Here is a 6,424-nt window from a genome sequence, read left to right as displayed (position 1 = left end):
AGGAGCGCTGTGGCGCAGTGGCTGCCGGCTCGCGGGCAGCCCGCTGAGGGAGCGCGCCGGTGTGGTGGGGTTCGGCCCCGGCTGCGGTTTCCCGCTTGGAGACGCGGTGTGGCCGCCGAGGGGGGTGGCCCCGGCTGGGGGCCGGACGTTGGCGGGTGCGTGACGGGGGGGGGGCCCAGGGCTTCTGCTGGCTACTCACTGGAGCAACCTTCCCGGCTTGGGCTCAGGTGCCAGGCAGGCCCTGTGCAGGGAGGGCTCTGTCGTTGGCTGGCGAGCAGATGGCTGCGCTGCGCGTGTCCCGGGAGGCAGGCAGGTGGCCAGGGCGAGGCCCCGAGGTGAAAAATCGCGGTGGGTGGCACAGGCCAGCAAGATGGGGACCGCGACCTCAGTAGGGTGTGGAGAGAATGGCATGGGTGGGCAGGCGGGCGGGGCTGGCGGCAAGGACAGAACGTCGGACGGTTGTGCTGCTGGTTGCGCGAGTGTCAGGCTCTCAGAGGGAGTCGCTGTTCAGCAGACAGAAGTCGGACGGTGACCCGTGGAGGGCTTTCTTCACGCAGGGCGCGGTGAGGGAGCGGCAGTGGGAGCGGAGACGGGAGTGGGAGGGAGGCAGTTAGGGAGGGGGGAACCCACAAGCACGGAGCGGGGGGAGGGGGCGCGGGGAGGGGGTGGGGCGCAGGGATCGGGTCGGAGGGAGGTGGGGGGCGCCGGGGCGGGGAGGGGAAGCAGGGGAGGGAAAGATGTGGTGCAAAGTCCTGAAGCTTCCGCGTGCGGGGGGTCAGGTAGGAAGGGTGTGTGAGTGGGTGGGGGAGCGCGTGCGTCCAGCAAGCCAGTTGCCAGGGGGTTCAAGGCGCCGGAGCACCCTCCTGGGCTATTTCTGCCAGGCCGGCGCACGGGTCGGCAGGAAAGGTGGCCGTGCCTGAGCAGCTGGTGGGGCGAGAGGCGTGGGTGTAGGGGCTGGACTTTGGAGAGGCGGCAAGAGCGCAAGCCAGCGACGGACGGTAAGGCGGTAAAGAGCTGCGACGGGGTGTCGCGGAGGCCCGGGACCCGGGCATTTGTTGGGCGGGCCAAAAGGTTGGCGTGTCAGGAGTGGGATTCGAACCCACGCCTCCAGGGGAGACTGCGACCTGAACGCAGCGCCTTAGACCGCTCGGCCATCCTGACGGCGGGCCTGGGCGCGTGTCCGCTCACCTGGCTGGGACCCGACGCGCAGAGCGGTGCCACCCTGGCCGCACGCGGCGCCTGGCGGGCCGCTGTGTGGGCGCGCAAGGGACGGGACCCGCGCGCCGACCGGCGGGGAGACTCGCCGGGCTCCGCCGCCCACACACCCTCGCCCACCCCCGGCCCCCGCCGGGCCGCGTCCCCGGGGTGCGGCCGTCCTCTGCCGCCAGCCCCCACCCGCGCCTCTCCTCGCGGCGGACGTGGCACGGCGCGCGCCCACCTTCTCCCCGCCGCCTTGCTCGCCCTCTCGGGCCTCTTCCTGCCGGCGCGATCCCCGCACTGGAGGCAACAGGCAGCGCGCACTCGGAGCGTTGAGCAGCCCCGGGTCCGGGTCCGGGTCCGGGTCCGGGTCCGCATCCGCATCGAGGTCGCCATCTGCTTTGTCGAATGACGCGATTGTTTAGGGGTCGGGTCGGGCCGGGCCGGGCACGCGCCGGGCAGCCGTGGTGGGCAGGAGGTCGAGAGCAGGGTAGGCGTCGGCGGGCAGCCGGACAGCGATCGCGCGCCGGGGCGGCCGCCGCCGTCCTCGTTAGTATAGTGGTGAGTATCCCCGCCTGTCACGCGGGAGACCGGGGTTCGATTCCCCGACGGGGAGGCAAGACGCCCTCTTTTGGTCGCCGGCACCGCTCTCCGTCCAGCCGCTTGCGCCCAAGGGCCCTTCTTCTCCCTCCCCCGCCCTCCAGCGAGGCGCAGGCCGCCGACTCGTGCCCCGGCTGCCCACCCTCGCCCACCCGGACCCTTCTCCCCTCCTCCTTGTCCTCCTCCTCGCCGGGCGCTTGCTCGCCGCAGCCGAGCGAGGGCTTCCTCTGCTCCTCCCCACGGCGCCCGACGAGCGGCCCTGCCAAGGTGGCTGGCGCAATGGGCTCCTTGCGACGCGACGCACAGCTGCACAGCTGCCGGGACGGGTCGGGGGTCGGATGGGTCCCCCGCCTCGGTGCCTCGCGGAAGTGGCCTGGCGGAGCCGCCGGTGGAGAAGGGCTTGGCCGAGCCCGCTGCCGCAGGACCTGAGGAGGGAGGAGGAGGGCGGACGTGACGGGGTCGGGGTCGGCTTTGGCTTTGGTCGGGTCGAACGGCGGCCAGGGCGCCCCCAGAGGCGGTCGGGCCGGCGGACGAGGGCCGCTGCGTCTGGCGCGGGGCGGCCGTTGGCGGCGCCTGGGGCAGCGCCGAGCTGCGAGCGGGCGGGGCGTCGGGGCAGGGCTGCGCCGGGCGGCGGCAGCGGCGGCGGCGTGACGGCGCCGGCGCGAGCCCCGGGCCGGCATCTCGGGGCGGCCCGGGCTGTGCAGCGTTGGTGGTATAGTGGTGAGCATAGCTGCCTTCCAAGCAGTTGACCCGGGTTCGATTCCCGGCCAACGCAGCGGGCCGACCTTTTGCGGAACCGCAGGGCCCTCCTGGCCCGGAGCCGGGAGCCGGAGGCCGGGAGCCGGGCCCGCGGCCGTGTGCGTGTGTGCGAGAAGGAGGCGCGCGCAGTGTTTTGAGGGTGCAGCCGGGCAGGAAGAACGCTAGGGCGCCTGCATTGCCGGGGGCCGCGCGCGGCTGGCCTGCCAAAGGCAGGGGGCTGGCGCCAAGGGAGCGCCGAGCGGGCGGGATGGAGGCCCCGGGTCCAGGAGGCGCAGGCCAGGCCCGAGGCCTGACGCTCCCTGGTGGTCTAGTGGTTAGGATTCGGCGCTCTCACCGCCGCGGCCCGGGTTCGATTCCCGGTCAGGGAAGCCTTATCTTCTTCCTCTCCGCCTCCCCACCTCCCCAGCACCTCCACAACCCCCTTTTAGCCCACGCCAGAGCTCGCTCGCTCGCTTCGCCCCTTACCCCTCGGCCTCGGCCCCGGACCCCCGACAAGGCCACCCGGCACCCTCCACGGCCAGCCCAAGCCCTGCCACCTCACCTGCGCCCCTGCCAACCTTTTTGGCCCTCGCTCGCCTCGCCTCGCCCACCCGACGTCTCTCCTCCTCCTCCTCCTCCTCCTCCTCCTCCTCCTCCTCGGACGCTCGCCTCGCTCCCGCTCTTCCTCAGCCCCAAACCACAGTGGCCCGGGCAGCCACTCTCGCCTGCCGTGGCCACCGCACGTGCTTCGACTCTCCAGCGGCACGCCTTCGGCCGGGACAAACGTCGCGGCCCCCAAGCCACCCCTTCCTGCCTCCTGAGGTGTGGCTCGGGTTGGGGTGGTGGGGGAGGGCGCGGGGTCTACGTCGCCAGGTCCGGCCACCGGCCGGGGCCTGTGGCGTGCTCTTTTACTTGGCGCCTCGTGCCGGCGAAGGCGCGGGCAGCTTACCCGCCGCCGCCGGCCAGGTCCTGTGCCGGCTGCGTCTCCCCGGGGCCGCCGATTGGGCGCCAAGTGCGTCGTGGTCTCGTGCGCCGAGGGGAGCCGAGAGCCGGAGCCTGGCGCCCGGGAGGCGGAGAAGTCAGAATGAACCTGGACCCGTCCGTCTGTCCGGGTAGCTAGACCACCGGGCGGCGGCGGCGGAGGAGACAGAGCAGGGAGATGGAGGAGGCCAGTCTGGCCAAGCAGGGGGGGTGGGGGGCTGGAGGCAGAGGGATGACAGAGTGGACTTCTGGCCAACATTGTATTCGACTGGGCATCACCGACGCTCTCAGTCCTCTCACCAAGTGGCCAGAAGGTTACCGGGAACGCTTCCCTGCCCGACACACCCCTCCCCCCACCCGCCACCTAGATTGGACGGTCCGATGCGTTCCCGTTCCCGCCTTACCGACCATCCAGCCACCCAGGATGGACGCCATCCCTGTCTCCACCCTTGGATCCATCTCCTTCTGTGGACACTCCCCGAAGTAGGTGGCAGCTCTCGGTCTCCTTCCCGCCACAACAACCGGGCCGCTGTCAGCGACTTGAACACCTCTTCGCCGACTGGCTCCTTCGGAGGCAAAAGTGGAGAGCCGAGCCCAGGAAGGGCAGAGAGCCGCGGCGGCGGCGGCGGCGGCGGCGGCACACTCCGCGGGTTTAGACGGAGCCGTTCTGACGTGTGCCGAGGAGCCCCTGTGGGCATGGGGGTGCTCACCGCCAGCGCAGGAAGTTCCCTCACCGGCCTGGCCGGGGTGCTGGGGGTGAGTGTGGGTGGGCGGGTGACAGAGCGGGATGAAGGTGTCTGTTCCCGTGGGTGGCCTCCCACGCGGGTCAGGGCACAGGGCCAAACGACCCCGAAAAGAGGGGACGGCCGTGAGCGTCGTGCTGCTCACGGGGGAGGTGTGGGAGGGCGTCCCGGGTGGGTCGGAGTGGAGCGTGGGCGGGGAGGTGCGGGGCTTGCGGGATGTGGCCGGGAGTGCGGCTGGCCGCTCAGGCAGGGGCTCTGCACAGGCTCCGGGCGGTGGCGCACCTTGCCCGGCACGGGTGCCGCGGGGGGGGGGGGGGGGGCGGTGCGGTGGGGGGGCCGAGGTTTAGGGTGCCGGTGGGGACGGAGCAGGGGTTTGTCCGAGGGGCCCGAGGGAGGAGGACAGGACCGGTGGAAGTGTGCGTAGAGGGGCCCGGGGTCCACGGGGTTGGTGGCGGAGGGATGGAGGGGGTGAGCCTGGGGGCTGGAAGGAACAGCAGGTGGCGGGCAGGGGGCGTGGGCCCTGGCACGAGGAAGATGGAAGCCCCCGTGGTGGGAGAGGGCCCAGGCCGGCGAGACTGGTGTCCTGTGCTGCGAGGTGGTCAGGCGAAGGAGTAGGGTGAGAGGAGGGGTAGGCAGCAGGCAAGGGTGGGGAATTCAACTGCCCCAGAGACACAAGTGACCTCTGCCCACGACAAAGAGTCGGGTCTCAGGTGTGTGTCTGGGGTTGAGTTGAAAAGAGGCCAAAGGGACGAATGCAACCCGCGGTCCCCGGCCAAGCAGAATTTGGAACGTGGGGGCCGCGGGTGGGGGCGGAGCGGGGAGGGGAGTGTGGGGCAGGAGAGGAGTAGGGGTGTCTGGGGGAGTAGGAGGGTGGTGAGGGGTGGAGGAGGAGGTGCTGGGGCTGGCGGTGCCGCTTGGGGTTTGCAGGCTGTGGTGCTGTTGGACCCGGGAGTGTCCGCGGTGGTTCTCGGGGTGGTGGTGCTGCCTGCGACGGGGGTGTTCGTGGCGGCGGCGGTGACGATAGCGGTGGTGCTGGCCCTGGTGGAGGTGACTCGGTGGACTTGGTGGTGGTGGCGGCGGAGGTGGTTTTAGTGGTGGAGGGGCGGGCCAGCGTTTGGGAAATAGAGCGGCCAAGCGGGAGAAGGTGAATGAATGCTCGCTGTGTGTGTGCATCGTGATGATATCGTGGAACTCTTCGGAACGACTGGAGCGCGCGCCATCACGAGTCGGTGACCGTCGGGGAGAATGCGGTGGATCATTCGTAGGAGTGGCAAGTTGCCTCCTACTGGTGGTAGGAACCGACACGGTCTGATTCTCGGAGTGGGGGTAGAGCGAGGCAGAGAGCGGGGGCGAACCCCCGTGACGGAGTGGGGCGTGCGGGGGCCAGTGTGTGGTGCAGGGTAGCCTTCCTCGAAGCGAAAGGCGTGAGCCGAGCGGGGTCACGGGAGCGAAGAGCAGAGGGACAAGGAAGGCGTGTGGGCACAAGAGTGGCTGAGCGGTCGAGGTGTCTGGGCACGGGGGCTTGGTTCCCCGCGTGCACTTTCTGTCTCCAGGGCGAGAGAGGGGGCTTGGGGGTGGGGGCGGGGGAGACGAGAGCACGTGGAATGTGCTGCGGTGGGCCGCAGAGCCGGTGTGGGACAGGTGCCTTGAGCGCGGGAGAGAGGAAGCCTCGCTCGGCGTTGGGGCGGCGGGACCAAAAGGGGATCGGGGTGCTGCATGGGCCGGGAATCGAACCCGGGCCTCCCGCGTGGCAGGCGAGAATTCTACCACTGAACCACCCATGCACCGATGGCCGCCGCCACCAGCCGCCCGACGCTGGTCCCCGCCCTCCGCGGCCACCTGCTCCATCTGAGCAGGCGGCGGACTGGTGGGCTCCAAGAGAGGCTCCAGGTACGTGAAGGGCGCTAGGGCGCAGGCGCGGTCGCAAGGGGGCGGGCGAGGAGGCACCGAGGCACCGAGGCAGGCTCGGCCCGTGCCGCGCCTTCTCTGCCGCCCAGGGCCGCGGCGAGATGGCCGGCGTCGCCAGAGGCAGCCGGGAGCCGGACCAAGCCTGGCCCGCGCCCGAATGCCAGTCAGGGTAGGCGATCTGTGGGCGGGTGCAGCTGAAGGCCGACGTTTCCTTCGACGACCCACAGCCCGGTCCCAAAGTGCCTTGGGCGGCTGGC

General features: G+C 71.2%; 1 non-coding gene across 1 annotated transcript; it reads left to right on the top strand.

The window, feature by feature from the left end:
• The first annotated feature begins 2,852 nt into the window (after positions 1-2,852).
• TRNAE-CUC (transfer RNA glutamic acid (anticodon CUC)) lies at positions 2,853-2,924 on the top strand. The gene has a single exon. It is a non-coding gene; the product is annotated as a tRNA-Glu (tRNA).
• Positions 2,925-6,424: the final 3,500 nt, after the last annotated feature.

The sequence above is a fragment of the Diceros bicornis genome, chromosome 4 (assembly GCF_020826845.1).
Source record: "Diceros bicornis minor isolate mBicDic1 chromosome 4, mDicBic1.mat.cur, whole genome shotgun sequence".
NCBI lineage: Eukaryota > Metazoa > Chordata > Mammalia > Perissodactyla > Rhinocerotidae > Diceros > Diceros bicornis.
This window is presented reverse-complemented; position numbering and strand designations above follow the sequence as displayed.